Here is a 24,836-nt window from a genome sequence, read left to right as displayed (position 1 = left end):
CAAATAGTCCGTTTCTATGTATGTTGGCGGTTGTTTTTGTCGAACTATAGTGTTTCTGTTGTTCCGTTGTTTTCCTGTTATAGTTGAGATGTTTCGCTCGGTTTTAGTCTGTCACCTGGATTTGTTTTCTTTCCATCGATTTATGAATTTTGAACAGTATACTACTTTTTTATCTCGACAATTTCGTTTTATGTATACTATTTTAAGACATTTTCTTTCTAATTAGTTTTTGATTATGGACATTCCGATTGAATTTTCCTTGGAATTCGGTGTTTTTGTTATATTTCTTTTTTTGTAAAATTATGACAGATGACAGACGTCGGTCGGCAGATGAATGAAACTCAACGTCGAGACACTAAAGTTTCGAGAACAGCTCACTTGGTCTTTTTGTACAAGTAGGTATGAAAAAAGTGCTGGGACAGTGCTGGAATTTCATAAAACTTATTCATTTAAATCCTTATTTAGTCTGTACCGTCCTCTCATCAATCACATTTAATAAATAATTTGATAAATAAAAAAGTAAATAATTCCATTTTGTACATAATCTTCTGAAGTCACTAAAGAAATTTCAACCCGAAAAGATTGACAATAGTTATCAAAGGTACCAGGATAATAATTTAGTACGCCAGACGCGCGTTTCGTCTACACAAGACTCATCAGTGACGCTCATATCAGTTTGTAATACATTTAGTTAACTGTCACATGCATATATACATGATATATTTGTAAGTTTATATGTTTTGCTTATTATAATCTACAATATTATAACGTTTAACAAAAGCATACATATGCCTCACTTTTTACCTCCGTCAAGGCACAACATAAACAATCTGTTAAAACTCATGCAGCTCGGTAATGAAAAATTCGACAAATTTTCCATCCGATTTTGGGTTTGTGCCTTTTGTTTTTTGTTTTTTGTGTTTTTTGTTTTGTTTAAATTTTTTTCCTCTTTGTTTTGCCTTGTCTCAATGAAATATATGATTTTAATGTATTCAATCTTAATTCTGTAATGATGATGTCCCAGATATCAAACGAAGCTTTACACTGTTTAATTAGTTTACAAAATAACTTCTCAAATATTATACAGTGGAGTTAGTAGAATTTATCGACTTTAAAAACTTAATAGACCAGAGAAAGAATTTGGATTACTTTGTTTTTTAAAAATCATACCTGTAAATTGACATATTGGTTCGTGCAATACGATATCTAGGTCACAGGTAAAACTACTTTAGGAAAATGGAGGCAAACAAAATGGTCATAACATTGGTACAAATGCTTCGATACGACACCACAATGCCAATTAAATCTTACGGAAATACAGGAAACTAACATCAACAGTTATCAATCAGTAAGTGATTGATTTTACTTTCACTTTATATATACATATACTAATACCTTCAATAAAAACCACACTAATTGCAACTAAAATGTTTATTAACAAACGAGTGTTGTGGAATCTCAATATTGACGACTTTAAGTCTATAAAGTAAAATAACAAAAATACCGAACACCGGGGAAAATTCAAAACGGAAAGTTCGTAATCAAATGACAAAATCAAAAACTCAAACACATTTTTTTTACACTTATTACTGGGTTCGTATCAACATGAACAACGACGGGTGACACGTGTCGAGTAAGATCTGCTTATACTTCTGGAGCACCTGAGATCATCCCCAGTTTTAGTGGGGTTCATGTTGCTTAGTCTTTAGTTTTCTATGTTGTGTTTTGCATGCTATTGTTTGTCTGGTTTATTTTTCTTTCTAAGCAATGCCGTTTTATTTTTGCCGCTTTCGCTTTAATCATTGAAACAACGCGAATATAAGTTGTCGCGAATATGTAGAGTTTGGATCTTTCCTTATTGAAAAAAATCAGGTAAATTTGAAAATCGCGAAATTAAATCGTAGTGAAATGGGTTGAAAAAGGACTAAATGTGAAAAAAAAGAATTCGTGAAAACAAGTTGGTTTACAGTATTTTGGTAATCGATACTGAGTACTTCTCACTGATAATCGAGTATTTGAGTACTCATTGACGTTCCTAGAGATTGTATTGTTTGATTAATTGATGCTCAACGACACTTTCAGCACTTTTTTGCTATTTCATGGCGGTCAGTGTTTATTGCTAGAGGACGCAGATGTGCCCGTTAAAACCATCGACCTTCGGTAGAAAAACTATCAACCAAGTCAATTAAGGTTGGAGTCGAGCGCACAACCTCAGTCTTAAAAGGCTAGTGCATTTCGCTAGCCAAGGGTTACGATCTAGTCCCATATCCTCTCCACCCTTGACAGATTGAGCCAACATTTGTCATCTACCGGTAAATAAAATTCACGCCATTCCGACATCATTATTCTTGACCAATGACAGTACTTGAACTCTCTTCAATGTAGAGGTGCAAAAATGGTTGCGTCTAGAAATTACAAATTTCGTGAAACAGGAACTGAAAATATATATATGTTGACAATCCAACATTTGCGCGAGAAACATACTCAGGAACTACAATTAGATAATTAAGAACTTTAAATTGTCACCAAATATCATTCTACGTTTTGCGGGTAAAGATTTGTTGCACCATCTGTACGCGGCAATTGTTTATTTACATTTTCTACATTCACACGTGATCATCATAAGGTGCTTTTGATTGGATGCAACAAGTTACGACTGCGATAAATAGAAAGCATTAACTTGTGTCTCCAAAATTCTATCTAAATCCGCCAAGGGGGAGAGGAAGTCGCTTAGCCTAGTGATACTGTAGTGCGGTTACTTAGACCACTTGGCACCCAAGGCCAACTTGTTTATATATAAGTTGGGGATAACGTCAGTTTAAGATAAATTAACATGATAAATGATAAGTCAATAATATTGAGAATGCAGATGGATAAGCGTAATATTTGCCACATCTCTATGGCAAGCCGTTTTTATATTTATTCACTTTCAAGATATCTTACAAAGTTAATCTTATTTAACATATAATATCTCTCATTTAGTTTATAAGATATCTTATTTAGTTTAAAAGATATCTTATAAAGTTTATAAGATATCTTTATAAGAAACTATATAAGATATCTTTTATGTAGTTTCTTATAAAGATATCTTATGAACTTAATAAGATATCTTATAAACTAAATAAGATATCTTCCTTTCTGTTTACGAATTGAAATTAAGTATCCCTTTATGTTGGAAAAAAGATTGACCAATCATAAAATCAATAGCAATTCAGATCAAGATTGCTAATTTGTATCTGTATTATAGATTCTGCCAGTGTAGGCACACCTTCAATGGAGTACAATAAAACAATAGGTGTCCTTCTACACCTACTAGACAACAATAGATCAATTAAAATGACTTCTGTTCCGCAACTGTTATGTACAATTAATATACAATTTCACAATAAAATTAGAAAATTATCTTTGATTTTAATTCGCATGCACCCATATAATAAACAAAATTTAAAATTGTTTAACAACGGTCTATTTGATTTGATTACAACTGATGATACCTGTGGAGATTCCAACCCTAATCATCCGCATAATGTCAAAATAATTAATGTGCACTTAAGCTTTACGGATGTAAATGATCATTTCACGATAAACGAAAGAAAACATAGCAATTCCTTGCTCCCTATCAATATGAATGAAATTTGTTTAATATGCTTCTAGCAGGAAAATTGCAATATAAAAATAACAGTTTACTACCAACAAAGAAAATCCTAATAAGAAAACAGGGATACTATTTTTGTCGTTTTGTTCTAGGTAATCCTGATTTTAATATAAAAAGATTCAAACGAAAAAAAGCTTATCACATTTAGTTTGTTAGAAATCTTCATTGTTTATTGTTTTATAGATTCTTATTTAATATATGAAATATTATACAATTACTGTCTTTTGATGAGGTAAACGTGTGGTTTTATTGACTTTTGAAAAACTGATATTTACTGAGGCCAACAGCCGAAGTGAATGTCACTAGGTTTTTCCAACGTCAATTGAACCACATATTTACCGAAACAAAAGACAGTAATTGTTTTATTTCAGGTTCCAAGAGAGAAAAATTTAACAATTACGATATCTTATTCAATAATTAATAAATAAGATATCTTATTTAATAATTAAGATATCTTTTTTAATAATTAATATATCTTATTTGATAATTAAGATATCTTATTTAATAAATAGTTAATATATAAGATATCTTATTCAATATATAATATATCTAATTTAATATATAAGATATCTTAATTACTATAAAATAGTTATCAAAGGTACCAGGATTATAATTTAGTACGCCAGACGCGCGTTTCGTCTACATAAGACTATCAGTGACGCTCATATAAAAATATTTATAAAGCCAAACAAGAACAAAGTTGAAGAGCATTGAGGATCCAAAATTCAAAAAAGTTGTGCGAAGGTAATCTATGCCTGGGATAAGAAAATCCTTAGTTTTTCGAAAAATTCAAAGTTTTGTAAACAGGTAATTTATAAAATGACCACATTATTGATATTCATGTCAACACCGAAGTATTGACTACTGAGCTGGTGATACCCTCGGGGACGAAACGTCCACCAGCAGTGACATCGACTCAGTGGTGTAAATAGTTATCAATATTTATTCATTTTAAATAAAAGATCTTTTATTTAAAATGAAATAAATCTATATAAGTCTTACTTAAAATGTATTGCCAATCTCATTTCAATCTGTTTTCTGTTTATCTAGAAATAAGAATTTACGAAATTATTAAAAAGAATCAAAATATTTTTTGAAATCCATTTTTTTTTTTTTTGAAGGGTGGGGATTTCATTGATTAATTCAAATTGCTCCTCCTTTCAGAATTCGGCAGCCGGAAATAGTAACAGGAATGTGACATAGTCCACAAACTGACATGATACAAAACTAAGAGGATGTTTCAAATTCTTTAAATCAGTAACTTGTGCTGACAGGGTCATATTTGATCTACATGTTTTATAAACATACTTTTAATGGTGAACATACCTCTCCTTTATTCTATCCAAATATGACAAAAACTGTTTTGTTAGCTTAATTTTATTATATTTTGATGGTGTTTTCATCACGATCTTTCCTTGATTATCACTTGCATCAAAGTCAACAGATTTTATGTACAGCAACTAGTTTTTTTTATAGATAATATGTCATATTTCAAATAGCTTGAAAAAAAAGTCAAAGACTCCGAACTCCGAGAAAAATTCAAAACGGAAAGTCCCTAATCAAATGGCAAAATCAAAAGCTCAAACACATCAAACATCAACTATACAACTCTCCATCCAAGTCACAATTTATAAAAGTAAACCATTATAGATCAAAGTACGGTCTTCAACACAAAGCCGTGGCTCACACCGAACAGCAAGCTATAAAGGGACCAAAAATTACTAGTGTAAAACCATTCATACGGGAAAACTATCTAATTTCCATGGAGATTATTTTGCCCAACCATCTCAGTCATTGACTCAATCGTGGTCTATAAATTTTTGCATAGTTTACAGTTTTTTAGAATAAGGAGCAGTGGTAAGTTTGCTTATGTAACGAATATTCACCAACAGAAAAAGATGTTAGCAACTATACGTATTGACATGGACAATGAGCCAAAAAAAAATTGTCCATAGCAAGCTTTTTAGCCTGACACATCAATAGATAAACAATTTGAAAAAGGCACATAGTTTGATAAAAGTAAAAAAAAATCTTCATAAGAGTTATCCCAAGAGGCATCCTGTAAAGATATTCATATCAATTACTGTAATTTTAATTCATATATGTCTTAATTTTCAGTACATATACCAGATGCCATCGTGGGTTTTTCTTCAGAAGAGGGACAATAACCAAGATTGATGCCAGCATTTATAATGGCTTCTGCTTGGTAGAATCCTGTCTTTAATTGCTAAGGAATAGGGAGACGTTACTATGGCGTCTCTTTCCGTAGAGGAAGAAAACTACATTCGACTGAGTTTGTTATTAACAGGAATTTCTCCACGTGCCGCTAGAACCTTCTTTGATAGTGAATTTGCTCCAGCATGTTTAGATGCAACAATGAAGCAAGAATATAACAGATTGCTTGACTTAAAAAATAAACATAGAATCAACCAATCACAGTAGAACCTTCTGTTTCCAAGATTTCCTGGTGAGTGCAGATATATCCTTTTCTAAATTTCCCGGTAGGAATACAGAAAACAACAGCTGTATATGCTTTTAATATCCAAAGATTTCCTAGTGCAAAAAGTGCAAATTTTATCCAATTTCTAGTATTAAATGAAGGTTCTGTTGATTTAGAGTCAATAGGTCAGAGTTTAAGGTCTCTACATACAAATTACAAACTTTCAGAAAAAAAATTATTCTCATTGTTGAAGGCCGTAGTGTGACCTATAGTTATTAATTTCTTCGTCATGTGGTCTCTTGTGGAGAGTTGTCTCATTGGCAATCATACCCCATCTTCCTTTTTTTCAAGTTTTCATCAAAGTAATAATTTGTTTAAAGTAAACTATTATAATATAACCATTGTTATATTATTGTTCGTTTATGTGTGTGTTGCATTTTAACGTTGAGTCGTTTGTGTTTTTCTTATTTTTGAGATATTGAGATAAGACGTGGCACGGTACTTGTCTATCCCAAATTCATGTATTTGGTTTTCATGTTATATTTGTTATTCTCGTGGTGTTTTGTCTGATGCTTGGTCCGTTTCTGTGTGTGTTACGTTTCGGTGTTATGTCGTTGTTCTCCTCTTATATTTAATGCGTTTCCCTCGGTTTTAGTTTGTTACCCCGATTTTGTTTTTTGTCCATGGATTTATGAGTTTTGAACAGCGGTATACTACTGTTGCCTTTATTTATAGATCAAAGTACGGCCTTAAACACGGAGCCTTGGTTCACAGCGAACACCACGCTATATAGGACCCAAAAATTACTAGGGAAAACCAACGGTCTAATTTGTATAAAAAACGAGATTCAAAAGAACAGGTCAGATTTTGTCGAATCAATTTGAACGAGGACAGTATGATTTATCTTTGTCACAAGTTAGTTTCATTGTTACTTATATAAATGTCTTCCATGTGTGCGTTGGGAGAATATCGGATATATATTATTTCGATGCGTTCATTATGAAATTTGCTAGATGTTATATATGTGAACAATAATTTCGATACTTAGCTATTTAATAACGACATGGTTTATAAAACCTTTATTTGATTAGTTTTACTTCCAAAACCAATTAAAATATTTGAAAGATGTTACCAAAATCAATTTGAATTTAAGCAATGGTCTTAAAACTGCCTTTTACATACAATACTACTAAGAAGTAAAATAAAAAAAAATACTGAACTCCGATGAAAATTCAAAACAGAAAGTCCCTTATTAAATGACAAAATCAAATTATAAAACACACCAAACGAATGGATAACAACTGTCATATTTCTGACTTGGTACTGGCATTTTCAAATTTGAAAATGGTGGATTGAACCTGGTTTTATATCGCTAAACCTCTCACGTGTATGACAGTCTCATCAAATTATGTTATATTTACAACGATGCGTGAACAAAACAGATATAATAGGTAAAATTGTCAAAATATTGGTACAGCAGTATCATATTAATACTAATAAGTACTAAAATTGATATAAAAAAAACACTGCTATGATAATTTAAAAGTATCGCCTTGATATAAGAATTAATAGCATTTGTTTATTTATGGATATAAGAAAAACACAATTATTGTTTATATTTAAACAATAAGTTTTAAAGTTAGTATTTTCTTAAATTTTCGTTACCTAAAACAACATTTTCCGCATGGAATGTCTGCATATTTACAATTGATATTAGACAATATCGCTATGTGATATAAGAAACGTTTTTAATCGATTCGCTTCTTCCATAGACTGATATAGACAAGCGAGGAGAAGGCAAGGTAAACTTCTAATTTACATTCTGCTAAGGATATGCCTAAAGAACTTAAGACTATAATATTTTCATACTTTGAACGACAAAATTATTTTATATCTCTACCTGTGTGACGTTTACATTCTGACATCAAACGCACGATTCTACGTTAGAGTCAATGTTGGTATAGCCATTTGGTCCCAGTGCTTAAAGACTTTCAGTCGTTTATGGAAGGATTTGGAATACATAGATACAATTCAAAAATGGGAAAGCGATAGTTAAGGTTGCTTGGATTGACATTTGCCTTTTTGTGCTTCTTTGTTAAACATTTGTTTGTTTTTGTTGTGATTAAGGTGTTTGTTGTACTTGTACGTCCTGTCATTTTTGTTTGTGATATACTCGTATCTATGTGGCATGTGCTTATACATCCAGTTATTGTGCTATTGTAAAACTTTGCTTGTTGCTTGTATTTCGTTTTTTGCTTTGTGCTTTGTCTATATTGTCTTTTTTTGTTTCTTCGTTACATATATGACGTAGCTCTGTACTTATACATCCAGTCATTATGTTATTGTACTGTGGCAAATCTATTCCATTTTGTGCTTCTTTGTTACATATTTGTTGTTTTTTTTTTTAGTGACTAAGATTATAAAACAATGTAGACTGCTGTATATTTGACATTTTTACCTATTATATCTGTTTGTTTTGTTTACACGTCGTTGTCAATATTGTAACAAACCTAGGGTTACTATAAACTGTTTAACCATCATTCAGGAGGAGTGGAATCGACGGCAGTGTGAAGAAACAGATTTGTAATAAACATAACAATGATATTTATTTCAACAGTATTTTGACTTCTTCTTTCAATATAATAAACATCAAATACACATTCATCATTCAACAGATAAAGCAATAAATCGGGTGGTCAATATAAAAGGTAGTTGACGGTTCAAGAGATTGATTCAGAATGACATGTTGTTCTACAGGCTGCTATTTATGTGTTTTGGTACTTACTATGACGTTAGAGTAAACATCTAATCGTCCAATCAAAAGCAACGTTTCTTACGTCTTTTGGCTTGAAATGTTCAAGAAGACAATCAGATTTCGTTATTATTAAATAAAGACTCGTTATTGAGTTGTCCTCATTTTGTCCTTCTTGTCCGAATTATATTTAAAAGCAAATAAAACCAAAAGGACATTTCTACATAATGCTATTTTTAAACGGACAGTAAATTCCTTTCTCGATACGGCGTATGAACTTGGGTGTAATTTACATAACCTTACGCATTAGATATAATGCTTAAATGAGATCAATGAAAACCCGGTTCTATCATAAATAAAGACAATGTTAATGAAAAGGGAGGCACAAACATAATAAATACGCAATTTATCTGCATTGATAAAGTGTTAACTTAAACAAATAATAATATGAGATCGCAAAGTGAAAGTACAGAACGGTGTCATGGCAGATGTAAACAAGTTGAATCTCACGACGATATTTGTCAAAATAAACCACTATATGACGGGATAATCAAAGTATTACATAGGTAAACATTACCAAGATATACATATAAAACTGACCCTTATCGCTTGCAAAGTACAAATAGTTTAAATCATGAGTATGAATGTCAATGCATTTATCAGTGTTTGTGCACTCTCGAGAGGTTGACCACCCGGCAATATTCAAATAAATATATGTCATATACAATAAATAATACGTTAAATAATAACAATAATAAGTCCAGATTTGTCACAATTTCCCCCACCCAAGTCTTAAAATACTCCTGTATTTTCTGGGGGTAACAGTATACCAGTACTTTTATTCTTCACTTATAGTCTCTGTGCTCTTCAATCTTCAATGGAATATATTCACACTGTTTAATTATATCATCCACACTTCTGTGTCTTCAGAGAAATCATCTTTCTGTCATCTGTAGATAATTTTCACTATTACACTCATAGCAATTTCTGATAAGACATCGGACACATTTTAAATACCATAGAGAAACACTAGAGCCATTCACGAATTTCTTCCACTTATCTACAAAAACACAGTATCACTTTAACATCAAATAATAATTTCTGTTGACGCTGCAACTATAATTATTAACTACCTTGGAAATATCACAATATTCCACCAAATTTTCTAGAAAACCCCCTCTTTTCAACCAACTCTGGGGTGATCAGTCCCTATAGGCAAATCTGGGCTACGTTTCTAGAAATATCACATAACAACTGGATGCATTCACAACACTGCACCATCACATAACAACTGGATGCATTCACAACACTGCACCATCACATAACAACTGGATGCATTCACAACAATCCGAGACTGGAACCATCTACCAGGAAACATTGCAACTGACACCGACTCGGACTCTTTCAAGGAAAACCTCTGGTCACACTTCCATCCTGAGACCAGAGTCACAGTAATGCTGTAAAGATCATCCTTGTTTTTATCCTGCACAGACCACAATTTTAAACTTGTATATATTTATTTACTTTTCGGTTTTGTTGATCACAAATTGTACAGCACCTGCACTTGATGACACAGCATCAGCGTGATGGTATTTTTCCGTTGCTGATTAACGAAAGAAGAAGAACACTGCACCAATACTTCTTCATATATCTCAACACATGAATAATCTTATTCATAAAAAAAATAAAAAATAACGAGTGATACACATTTAAACACACAAGCACAATAAATTTTGAATGGCGTCTTGTCCTCTTCTTTGGTTTTAACTTTACTGCTTGCTAGATTATGAGACACTTTCTTTTATCACTTTAAATTTTGTGATATCGTTTCCATTATATTCTGCGAGTCTATCTATGTGAAATACTTTTCCTGCTTTCTTTGTCACTTCAATATTCCGTAATTTACTGGTACTGCACAAATTTAAATAATGAATCTTGTTCTAAACTTTTATCAAGGTATTATCATAAATAATCACATTATTTTCATAAAACATATTTTGCCAAAGTTCTCTTATGTTTGTCCATAAACGGAACCATGATCAACCATGCATATAAAATTCATTATCTGTTATTTTTCTTGACCCCCTATTTGATTTATTCTGCTATTTATAATTGCAGTCTGAATTTCATTTCCAACATCTTTAAAATCATTTAATTAACATAAAATACGACTTCTGTAACCGTCAATTCCCGACCTATTGAATAAACGGACGGTTGTCTCACTGAACCGTTTCCATAGTTGTATTTGGTCTGACATTTCTAAAATTCTGTGAATTCAGGGGTTTATTCTCCCTAAATTCATAACCATTATTCATAGAACATTGTCTATAAAAATGATCAGGCGAGTCACAAATGAAGCAGGTCCTTTGATTCTGGGTATTGCCCCCATTTCGGTAATTTTTGTGGCAAACTCTAAAGTTGGATCGGTTGTTCGTATTCCGAATCTGATTTTCTAACTTATCCATTCTACTTAAAAGCATTTGAATGGTACTGTCATTATTTGGCTGTTCGGAAATTAATCTGACATTTTGGTCACCATTATTTTGCCATTCCATATCTAATTCATTTTCACTACAATTTTCATAAGAAACTGAGCGGACACTAGTTTTCTTTTGACTTGACTCCCCTAAAAGAGCCTAATATCTTTCAATTATATCCACAGCGTCAGCGACCGTTTTACATTCTCGATCTACACATCGACATTTCATTTCTATAGGAATCGACTTGTATAACTGATTGAGCGCCAACACTTCTTGTGCCAATGAATCCAAATTACAATAAGCTTTTTGTACCATCTGGCGGAGGTCATCACCGAGAGCAGCAACTGTTTCACCGGAATTTCTTGTTCTCAATTCAAAACGCGATAACCATCTGTTTTGTTGACGGGCACTTCCGAATCTTTCTTCTAAGCGTCGGACAAGAATACTATAAGGTCGGCGTTCATGTGTAGGAAGACTCATATAAAAAGTTCGTGCAGGGCCCTTTAAACTTGTAGCAAGTGTCAATACTCTATCTTCCATACTCCATCTACCGAGTTCTGCACAATCTTGAAAATGCGAAAAATATTCTTCCCAACCATCTGATCCACTATAAGCATCTGGACGAATTGTAGCAGGATGTCCAGCAATCGACAACTGTTCACGGCAAAATCGTGGTGCATTTCCCCATTTTCGTTCATGAACGCTATTATTTTCAAAATACGAAACACCTTGTTCACCTTCAAAATTCCGTTCCGTCTCAACTGTATTTCTCTGTCTAACCATATTGTCTCGTACGTTGTCATTGAATTCGCTTTCAATATCACCTTGACCTTGTTTTATCATTGTATTTAATGCAGAGTCTTCATTATTTTTCTCGACCGTTTCACTTTTATCCATATTAAACTCGATTTCTGAATCAGATTCGTCAGACATTGAAAATTATTACTAGTTTACTAAAATCGTTGAAAATTTAATATTCTATTCAAACTTAAAAATCACAGCCGAGGTATTCGATCACTGGATGACAATTATTTTTGTCATCCCACTTCTGACACCAAACTGTAACAAACCTAGGGTTACTATAAACTGTTTAACCATCATTCAGGAGGAGTGGAATCGACGGCAGTGTGAAGAAACAGATTTGTAATAAACATAACAATGATATTTATTTCAACAGTATTTTGACTTCTTCTTTCAATATAATAAACATCAAATACACATTCATCATTCAACAGATAAAGCAATAAATCGGGTGGTCAATATAAAAGGTAGTTGACGGTTCAAGAGATTGATTCAGAATGACATGTTGTTCTACAGGCTGCTATTTATGTGTTTTGGTACTTACTATGACGTTAGAGTAAACATCTAATCGTCCAATCAAAAGCAACGTTTCTTACGTCTTTTGGCTTGAAATGTTCAAGAAGACAATCAGATTTCGTTATTATTAAATAAAGACTCGTTATTGAGTTGTCCTCATTTTGTCCTTCTTGTCCGAATTATATTTAAAAGCAAATAAAACCAAAAGGACATTTCTACATAATGCTATTTTTAAACGGACAGTAAATTCCTTTCTCGATACGGCGTATGAACTTGGGTGTAATTTACATAACCTTACGCATTAGATATAATGCTTAAATGAGATCAATGAAAACCCGGTTCTATCATAAATAAAGACAATGTTAATGAAAAGGGAGGCACAAACATAATAAATACGCAATTTATCTGCATTGATAAAGTGTTAACTTAAACAAATAATAATATGAGATCGCAAAGTGAAAGTACAGAACGGTGTCATGGCAGATGTAAACAAGTTGAATCTCACGACGATATTTGTCAAAATAAACCACTATATGACGGGATAATCAAAGTATTACATAGGTAAACATTACCAAGATATACATATAAAACTGACCCTTATCGCTTGCAAAATACAAATAGTTTAAATCATGAGTATGAATGTCAATGCATTTATCAGTGTTTGTGCACTCTCGAGAGGTTGACCACCCGGCAATATTCAAATAAATATATGTCATATACAATAAATAATACGTTAAATAATAACAATAATAAGTCCAGATTTGTCACAATATAATGGAATTTGATGCGACTTTCATACAAGTGAGAGGTTTAGCTAGCTATAAAACCAGGTTCAATCCACCATTAACTACGTAAGAAAACGCCTGTACCAATTCAGGAATATGACAGTTGTTATCCATTCGTTTGATGCGTTTGAGCTTTTGAATTTGTCATTTGATTAGGGATTTTCCGTTTTGAATTTTCCTCAGAGTTCAGTATTTTTGAGATTTTACTTTTTATATGGTCATTTTTATAAATTTACTGTTTGCAAAAGTATGAATTATTCGAAATTCAAAGGATTTTCCTTATCCCAGGCACAGATAACCGTAGCCGTATTTGGCACAGCTTTTTGGAAATTAAGGTTATAAATGCTCTTTAACTTTGTACTTTTCTGGCTTTCTAACTATTTTGATCTGAGCCATGTGAACGTCATCGACGAGTCTTATGTAGACGAAACACGCGTCTGGCGTATTAAATTATAAGCCTTGTACTTTTAATAATAACTATTAATGCGTGTGTTTGTGCTGCATTTCTTTCAAGTAGTGTTTTCTATTGCAACCTGGAAGTAGCAAAAACATTTTGCAAGACAAGATCTACCTATAAAAATAGGGGCGAAAGATACTATAGGGACATTCAAACTCATTAATCGAAAATAAACTGTTAACGCCATGGCCATATATGTTACATATTTGAAATCGTAGACGACTCGTTATTGGAGTTTTTGTTATTTGATGACGATATTTACCAGCTACACGGTTTCTTCTCATTTGTCAAGCCCACTTGCCCGATTGCCATTGATGCTTTTCAATATCAAAGACCAACGGACTGTCTTCAACAACTGTGTTATAGCTGTATAGGTAATGCACATTTTAATGTGTATCTTGCTTTATTATACAAATATAGCCTTTGTATGAGGTCGATACAAGGATATACTGACCTAAAAGAAGTATATTGAATGAGGAAGAAGTCCGATGTCAATATACCTCTTTTGGTCGATATATCCTGTATTGACCTCATACAAAGGCTATATTTGTTATATTATTAATTTCCAACCATATTTGTATCAAAATCGTAATTTTATTTTGTTGAAATTTTATAGATATCATAATGTCTCCTTGACATTAACAAAATATTAGTTGTTATTTCAATTGCTTTTTTTTGTTTGTTTGTCATCTTATGTATTTGACGAATTTTTCGTCAAATAATCAATCACATATATTATTTGTTTCAAAACACTTAAGATCGTTTAGCAATATCCTGAAATTCATTCCATGACGTCACAAAGTATATCGGTTTTTAGATGTTCTAAAAATAACCGTGCAATATGCTTTTTGCTGCGCAATATGCTTTTTGTTGTGCAATATGTTTTTGCTATGCAATATGCTTTTTGCTATTCGCCATTTACCAAGTCAGGAAAATGACCATTGTTACATTATAGTTCGTTTCTGTGTGTGTGATACATTTTGGTGTTGTGTTTCTGTTGTGTCGTAGTTCTCTTATAACGTTTCCTTCGGTTTTGGTTTGTGGCCCGGATTTGTTTTTTTTCTCTATCGATTTATGAAATTCGAACAGCGGTATACTACTGTGGCCTTTATTTTTACAAAAACTGTGCAGATATTAGTATTCCAAAATGGGAGATTCTTTTCAAAACGTTTAGTTTTAACCACTCCCAACAGCTCAATTATATATGTAAAAAAGGTGTAATGTATCTAAAAAAATAAAAATCAATACTCTAGATATAAACGTTTGTAATCGCTATTCAGTTTCATTAGAACAAACGTCATATAAAAATAAACAGGACATAAATTCAATATTGCGGTATATGAAAATTGCAAGTCATTAAGATTAGTCAATAAATTACATTGATAACTTATAAAAGTGGGTTGATATGTTTTTTCTTTGATTTCATGACAATTTTGACTCTGTAAAGCAAGTAACATTTTCAAATGCTTATATTAACTTAATTAGAATATTTGATATCTCTCTTGTCTTGCAAGCTATTGAAACATACTCTAAAATTATGATAACTCTGAATCAATTCCAGACACTTACAATCAAAATATAACTGGCTCCTTCTATCTTATGGTTAGCTTAACATTTTTGTAAGTAACTGCTACACTCCCACACACCTAGGACAGTTATGTAACAGTACCATATCTAATGTAGTTTGTAGATGATCAGATTACAAACTTTTGGTGTGACTTTTAAGGTCTGTTTTATTTTCCAGATGTTCCAGATTCTAAAACGTTTGATATGACTTTGATGGTACTTTTACTGAGGAACCTGACTCAAATGACCCCTCCTTGTGTTGGATTTGACCGTTTACCTTCTGCGATGGAAACAACACCAGCTGCAGATTAAGCAAGGATTAAATACTACAGGAATGACCTGGCTCATTCGAATGATGGCAAAATAGATTCTACTTTTCTCAACACGGCATGGACTGATATAACTTGTGTATGTATACATCTTAATTTTTATGGCTGTAAGTCACATCTTGGGGATAAGACTTTTGCAGCTTAATTACTAGAATCCGAGATCGAACTAATGGCCTTAAAACATCATAGAAAAATAGAGTTTTAATGATATTGGCCTAATAACATGGAACAGTTATCATAGTCAAAGTTTTGGTTCAGGTTGATATTATAAATATTATAAGCAAAAAGTCATCTACGATATGAAGAAAAATTGGAGATGTACATGTCAGACTGGACATTTTCATTTCAACTGGACCTCTTGACTTATCAAGGATCAATGTACATGTCTGTCTTCCAGGGTTCATCTAGCCTTGACCTCATATTTATAATTTATTATTATGTCTCAGTTGAAAGGTTATGCTCGTGCATGTTCACACTATACGAACTACATATACAGGAGTGTGCTCCTAACACAGAAACTGCTCCAACAAAGTTATGAGGAGGAAAGATTGAAAATGACACCATAACGAGTTGGTTGATCCATACGTTGTGTCTCTGTCCAAACTAACTAAGGACATTTTTACCACGTCTTAGATTGTTGTTTGTCATTACGTCGTCTGATCTTTTAAGTACCGAACGTGACCTTTCCCGATTGTGACTGTTTTGCTGAGTGTGAATTCCATTGCAATAAGATGTTTCAAGGTATTTTGCTATCCAAAATTCATGTATTTAGTTTTGATGTTATATTTGTTATTGCAAAATGTCTTATCGTTTGTAGTTGTAATTCTTTTTTCTGTTCTATTCGTGTTGTGATGGTAAAGATAATTTTTCACCCAGTTCATTTATAAGATTTTAGTTTGGGTCAACTAAACTTAAACTATGTATTTGGTTTTCAGTTTGATTTAGTAGAAATACCGACATAGCTAGATAATACAATTAATTATCTAAAAAAACTAAAACAATTTGATATTAATAAGTATCGTAATTTTCATTGTTATTAAGTACATGTAATATAAGTATTACAAACCGTATCTTGAACTCTATCCTTTTTTTGGAAGTTTTTTGAAATTTACCTTTGACGTCACTTTTGTACGTCGATCTATTCGGCTGACAAACAATGTGTTGTTCGGCTGGGCTGTTTTTATGTGCTGATCTAGGTTGTTTTACGTATCCGTTTTTATTCTGAAGTTAGTCACCACTTCGGTGTTAAAATGTATATCAATTATATGGTCATTTTTATATTTTATAAATTTACTGTTTGCAAAAATATGAATTATTCTAAATACTAAATATTTTCTTATCCCAGGCAGATAACCTAGCTGTATTTGGCACAACTTTTTGGAATTTTGGGTCATCAATGCTCTTCATCTTTAGGCCTGACACCTTTGATAGCTATTAGATTGTCGTAATGTTCTATTGTATTGTTTATTTGTGTGTTTCTCTGTCCTGTATGTTCTTCCATTTATTTGTTTTGTAGTCCTGTCATGTAATGTTGTCATTTAAGTGTTATATTTAACATTGCCATTAAAGCAGGAGGTTTAGCTAGCCATAAAACCAGGTGTAACCGACCTTTTTTTCTTAAAATGTCCTGTACCAAGTCAGGAAAATGGCTATTGTTATCTAGTAGTTCGTTTCTGGGTGTGTTGCATTTTAGTGTTTCTGTTGTGTCTTTGCTGTCCTCTTATAGTTGATTTGTTTCCCTCAGTTTTAGTTTGCAACCCGGATTAAGTTTTTTTCTCAATCGATTTATGAATTTCGAATTGCGGTATACTACTGTTGCCTTTATTGGTTGTTGTTTAGTTTCATGATTGTGTCTGTTTTGTAGCATTCATAAGAAATAGATCAAGAAAAACGTGTTATAAAGAATTCTAAGGTATACATGATTTCTGTCAGGTTTCATAAGATCAACTCCTCAGTTTTATGGTTGAATGGGCAGTGTTAAGTTTACCCTTAACCTAACCCTTACCTAGGTCAATATTAGGTTTTATGATTATAGTTCTTTCTAAGATGTTATAAACAATAGGTTAACTGTATTTGATGTATGGAATGACTGGTTGGTATATGTAGAAAAAACAAAGAATATGGGATATTAATCAATGATACAAAATCAGTACTTGCACAGCAAAAAACTTACAAAAAGCAAATGAACAGCGATTTATTTAACTTTCTGCTGTTCTTCATCTGTATTTGTATCTTCTGACAGCTTAACCTGACATTACCCTCATTTTAATGACTCATTGTTTAATGTAAAGTTTATAGGCTACTGGGTGTAAAATCTTTACCTTAAAAACTTTCAAACTTTCAGTATGTGACCCATGTAATAAAATTAACGGTACCAATTTTCTTGCACCAGATGCGCATTTCGACAATACACAATACATGTCTCGTGTTTGCACTCTTGTTAATAGTTAAAGAAACACAAAGCTATTGACCTTGCCATTATCTTCAAATGTTAATCTTTTTGATAGAATTCTAGAAGTTCTGTAAACCTCTTTAAAATCAAATGCTATAAACACGGTGATAAATTGCAGTTTTTCATAATTCTAGTTTATAATCAAACTGTCATGATTATGTGTAATAGAAAAATTGGACAACAGAAAATTGAGGAACAAAATCAAGAAAAAATATGTAAAGGGCTAGCAACTATTCGTTTTATTATATTTTAATTGGAATGCACCATAAGATTTATTCAACATAACTACTTCCATAAAAATTACTAAAGTTAATTACGTTTCCAAAAAAAAAGTTTATAGTTTTGAATCGTGAGTTATAAGATATACTAGATAAGCTGATAAAATCAATACCTTTGTTAATATATTTAATTTTAAGAAAATGCTATTGATGAACTTTGTGTTTATCGATACGCCGAAACAGGCTATGGTGACAAAAGTCTGACTGAAAAACGAATTATATCACACTCCTTGAAAATATCATGTGATTTACGAATTGGTATTTGACCCAAAATGCATTATAATGGATATCTATCATTTTCTTTCGATATAGATAAAAGATCATTCATTGTATAATGTATAATATGCTTAATTCGTTGATTGTGATTAATATGTTTGCAAAGACTATTCTTACCTTTTCTTTTATCAACAATATTAATGATATCAACAGAGGAAGTTTTAGATAAGATTCAAGTTTGTGTCTATTTGCCATTTTGTTATTCTTTGTTGAAATAGTTACTTCTTTTATATTGATTAAGATTATAATGCAATTTTGACTGCTGTACATCAATTTTGGACATTTCTTCTATTATATCTATTATATTTGATCTATATATTGTAACCACACTTTGGCTTGATTCGTGTTACCATGCAAATTAGACTGGTTAAAATAAGATTATGCACATTATGAAGAAAAAAACCCAAATCTTAGTTAATTGCTTAACTCAAAATGGAGCAGGATTGGTTTCAATAAAATGCAATGAGGAAGCGATTAACACAGTGTTTTTATCCCGTATAACGGAGAATTATTTACTTTTGATGGTATTAATTCTCATGGATGGTAAAGATTTTGCTATATCTTGTTACCCTATTGTCTAGTTTCTCATTTTATTCTACCAAAGATACAAACAATTCGAATTTTGTCAATTTTTTAAATAAGCGGTTTGCCTTATGTATAATAATGATAATACATCCACTGTTCTTGACTAAAAGCTATTAAAACGGTAATTGCTATAAGTAAGAGTATGGTGAGGTGTTAGAGGATTGACTATGCTTATTGTTTCTTATTGCGACCAAGTATTGCAAGAAGTTCAGAGGACTTCTATTTGAACCTGCAGGTTTTTTTCAAGTTATAAAAACTGGCAAAAGGGGATTGACAGTAATTTATGAATTGAAGGTCTTCGCACATTAAATTTTGAATTTAATATATATATATATATATATATACAACTCGTCTAAACATCAACCCAACAATGTTAGATCTGTAAATTTGCTTTCGCAAATTTTTGGTTCTTCCCTCGCCGGGATTCGAACCCATGCTACTGTGATATCGTGACACCAAATCGCCTGCACTGCAGCCGTCCCGCTAGACCACACGACCACCTGGGCTCTCAAAAAAAGAGCTTTCGGTGGGCATGTGTTACCTTTCCACGTCAGTTTTAATCTAGCGGCGTACTACAGTACATGATATATAAGGCATGAAGATGTTATTGTTACAGATCAGCTAAATTATCTATAGTAAAGGATCCTACAAATTAATGTAATATACAGTCACAGAAAATAATTATATTCATAAGTACGTCTGAGTCAGTGACAACTCTACAACAGATGTATCCATCGGATCGCCATCAATGATGGTGATACATGGCTGTGATATATATATATATATAATGCACGAGTGGTCTAGAGCGCTGGAGATGAGGCTAAGCGATTGGTGCTGTAGTGTATCAAAGGTGTGAGTTTGAATCCCTATCTCTAGATTCGCCTTCCGTGACAAGGTAACACTACGACTATTGAAGTTATATTTTTATATAGCGGATGTGGTCGAGTAGTCTAGAGCGCTGGACATGAGGCTAAGCGATTAGTGCTGTAGTGTATCAAAGGTGTGAGTTCGAATCCCGCTGAGGGACGGACAAAAATTTGTCAGTAGAAAATCTAACTCTAACACTGTTTGATGAAGTTTTCAGACTTACATATATATATAAAATGTTACAACTACTGCATGGATAGCATCCATACAGTACTTGTAACATCTCAAATGCCACCACCTTTGGAAATTTAGAGTTGTGTCAGTTCATATCGCAAATTACCATTTTTATTTTGGCATATCTTTGTAGTCTTTGCGCCGTGTTTGGAACTTTTAAAATTGTACCAGCGTCTGTGATGTTCGCTTAAAATGTATAAATTTTCAAGATTTTGATAGTGTCTCAGTTTGAATATATTGACATGATTCATTTGACATCGTGCTACTAGTATTATTGAAGAAGGATATCTGTTATCCGAAATATCTAATATTTGTTCATTTTATAGTTATTATATGGCGATGTTGTACCCTTTTTGACTTGTTATATATTATATTTTGTAGTGTACAGTATCATTACATGATCCATCGCCCTGTAAGATTAATCGTTGACTATTTATTCAGTCATTTTATATATATATATATCATATATATATATATATACAACTCGTCTAAACATCAACCCAACAATGTTAGATCTGTGCTTCATAAAAATGAAACTTTCGGTGGCCGGGTGTTACCTTTCCACGTCAGTTTTAAACTAGCGTCGTACTACAGTACATAATATAAAAGGCATGAAGATGTTATTTTTACAGATCAGCTAAATTATCTATAGTAAAGGATGCTACAAATTAATGTAAGATACAGTCAAAGAAAATAATTATATTTATAAGTACGTCTGAGACAGTGACAACTCTACAACAGATTTATCCATCGGATCACCAGCAGTGATGGTGATACATGGCTGTGTACATTCTGTATATACAACTCTTCTAAACATCAACCCAACAATGTTAGATCTGTAAATTTGCTTTCGCAAATTTTTATGCCCCACCTACGATAGTAGAGGGGCATTATGTTTTCTGGTCTGTGGCTCCGTTCGTTCGTTCGTCCGTCCGTCCGTCCGTTCGTTCGTTCGTCCGCAGGTTAAAGTTTTTGGTCAAGTTAGTTTTTAATGAAGCTGAAGTCCAATCAACTAGAAACTTAGTACACTTGTTGCTTATGATATGATCTTTCTAATTTTAAAGCCAAATTAGACTTTTGACCCCAATTTCACGGTAAACTGAACATAGAAAATGAAAATGGGAGTTTCAGGTTAAAGTTTTTGGTCAAGGTAGTTTTTGATGAAGCTGAAGTCCAATCAACTTGAAACTTAGTACACTTGCTGCTTATGATATGATCTTTCTAATTTTAAAGCCAAATTAGACTTTGGACCCAATTTAACGGTCCGTGGAACATGGAAAATGATAGTGCCAGTGGGGCATCCGTGTACTTTGGACACATTCTTGTTTGTTCTTCCCTCGCCGGGATTCGAACTCATACTTCTGAGATATCGTGACACCAAATCGCCTGCACTGTAACCGGCGCGCTAGACCACACGACCACCTTGGCTTTATAAAAATGAAGCCTTCGGTGGCCGGGTGTTACCTTTCTACGTCAGTTTTAATCTAGCGTCGTACTACAGTACATGATATAAAAGGCATGAAGATGTTATTTTTACAGATCAGCTAAATTATCTATAGTAAAGGATCCTACAAATTAATGTAAGATACAGTCACAAAAAAATAATTATATTTATAAGTACGTCTGAGTCAGTGACAACTCTTCAACAGATTTATCCATCGGATCACCAGCAGTCAATGTGATGGTGATACATGGCTGTGTACATTCTGTATATACAACTCTTCTAAACATCAACCCAACAACGTTAGATCTGTAAATTTGCTTTCGCAAATTGTTTGTTCTTCCCTCGCCGTGATTCGAACCCATGCTACTGTGATATATATACAACTCGTCTAAACATCAACCCAACAATGTTAGATCTGTAAATTTGCTTTCGCAATTTTTTTGTTCTTCCCTCGCCGGGATTCGAACCCATGCTACTGAGATATCGTGACACCAAATCGCCTACACTGTAACCGGCGCTAGACCACACGACCACCTGGGGTTCATAAAAAATTAAGCTTTCGGTGGCCGGGTGTTACCTTTCAACGTCAGTTTTTATCTAGCGTCGTACTACAGTACATGATATATGAATTTTATATACTTTTTCCTGAATAGAAGGAGATAATTTGTTACTTCCGTTTTGGATAATGTCAGGTTTGGTCTCATATGATAGATTTAGTAACACTGATTCCTAAAATATATGGTTGAAGGTAATTTCAAATGAAATCAATGCTATTTCGGTTTCGAAATGTCACATCGAACTAACCTAGATATATGTCATATATCTACTAACCCTATGCAAAAGACTCCATAGCTTTACAGGTATCAATATGAATTTATAGCAAAGGTCAAAATCTAGAACGTCAAATTGACCTTTGACTTTGATATAGATTTCAAGGTCATAAAGCTAGACTCTTAAATCAAAGGATCCTAGATCTCTACTGCATACATTAAATAGGTTTTATCACTCTAAAGCTTAAACAATTAAGAGGGGAGAAAACTCACATTATTTTTCAACCAAAGTATTTGTGTTAAAATATGTCGTTACTAATAATTTAGTAAAAACTGTTTTTGTCGATACCTTTTACGGTTTTGGATGAGAAGCCATAATAAGCCGAAATCAAATTTCAAAAAATTACCTTGACGTTTGACCTTAACCTCATTTTCTTTTTGGTGGACCCTCACGTCAAAATACCCCAAGTCTCAACCACTTACAAATACATACTACCGACATCAAAGACATACAGGGAAATATCTCTAATATAGAGTTTTCAGATCGCTTCTGTCAAAAGTTTTCAACAATCTGAGGATGAAACGAGCAATTTGAATAAATTTATTTTTGTATATTTCACCGTTGCAAAGAGGTAAAGATAACAAGTGTTCGATGAGATAGCTGAGGCTTCACATATCGAATGAATTTTACTCGGAATTTGTCATGAACAATAATATCATTTGTTTCTAACTGGATCTGAGAACTGGATATTGTCACTGCTTGTTATCATGTCAGAAAACACACCGACGACATCGTTTCTATATAATAAAAAAATTGTCTGTTTTTTAGCTCACCTGGCCCGAAGGGCCAAGTGAGCTTTTCCCATCACTTAGCGTCCGTCGTCTGTCGTCGTCGTCCGTCGTCTGTCGTCGTCGTCCGTCGTCTGTCGTCGTCGTCCGTCGTCCGTCGTCGTTAACTTTTACAAAAATCTTCTCCTCTGAAACTACTGAGCCAAATTACACAAAACTTGGCCACAATCATCATTGGGGTATCTAGTTTAAAAAATGTGTCCGGTGACCCGGCCAACCAACCATGATGGCCGCCATGGCTAAAAATAGAACATAGGGGTAAAATGCAGTTTTTGGCTTATAACTCAAAAACCAAAGCATTTAGAGCAAATCTGACAGGAGTAAAATTGTTTATCAGGTCAAGATCTATCTTCCCTAAAATTTTCAGATGAATCGGACAACCCGCTGTTGGGTTGCTGCCCCTAAATTGGTAGTTTTAAGGAAATTTTACTCTTTTTGGTTATCATCTTGAATATTATTATAGATAGAGATAAACTTCAAACAGCAATAATGTTCAGCAAAGTAAGATTGACAAATAAGTCAACATGACCGAAATGGTCAGTTGATCCCTTTAGGAGTTATTGCCCTTTAAAGTCAAGTTTTAACCATTTTTCGTAAATCTTAGTAATCTTTTACAAAAATCTTCTCCTCTGAAACTACTGGGCCAAATTAATCCAAACTTGGCCACAATCATCATTGGGGTATCTAGTTAAAAAAAGGTGTGGCGTGACCCTGCCAACTAACCAAGATGGCCGCCATGGCTAAAAATAGAACATAGGGGTAAAATGTAGATTTTGGCTTATAACTCTAAAACCAAAGCATTTAGAGCAAATCTGATATGGGGTAAAGCAATCTATTAGGTCAGGATCTATCTGCCATGAAATTTTCAGACAAATCGGACAACCTGTTGTTGGGTTGCTGCCACCAAATAAGTAATTTTAAGGAAATTTTGCAGTTTTTGCCTATTATCTTGAATATTATTATAGATAGAGGTAAACTGTAAACAGCAATAATGTTCAGCAAAGTAAGATCTACAAATAAGTCAACATGACCAAAAATTTCAGTTGACCCATTAAGGAGTAATTGCCCTTTATAGTCAATTTTTAACCATTTTTCTAAAATTTTAGTATTCTTTTAAAAAATCTTCTCCTCTGAAACTACTTGGCCAAATTTAACCAAACTTGGCCAAAATCATCATTTGGGTATCTAGTTTGAAAAATGTGTGGCGTGACCCTGCCAACCAACCAAGATGGCCGCCATGGCTAAAAATAGTACATAGGGGCGAAATGTAGATTTTGGCTTATATCTCTGAAACCAAAGC

The 24,836-nt window shown here is 33.0% G+C and overlaps 1 long non-coding RNA gene across 1 annotated transcript; it reads left to right on the top strand.

The window, feature by feature from the left end:
• The first annotated feature begins 1,236 nt into the window (after nucleotides 1-1,236).
• On the top strand, nucleotides 1,237-15,942 carry LOC143066670 (uncharacterized). The gene is made up of 3 exons (XR_012975730.1): nucleotides 1,237-1,348; nucleotides 5,774-6,122; nucleotides 15,631-15,942. It is a non-coding gene; the product is annotated as an uncharacterized LOC143066670 (long non-coding RNA).
• The last annotated feature ends 8,894 nt before the right edge of the window (nucleotides 15,943-24,836 follow it).

The sequence above is a fragment of the Mytilus galloprovincialis genome, chromosome 3, assembly GCF_965363235.1.
Source record: "Mytilus galloprovincialis chromosome 3, xbMytGall1.hap1.1, whole genome shotgun sequence".
Lineage (NCBI taxonomy): Eukaryota > Metazoa > Mollusca > Bivalvia > Mytilida > Mytilidae > Mytilus > Mytilus galloprovincialis.
This window is presented reverse-complemented; position numbering and strand designations above follow the sequence as displayed.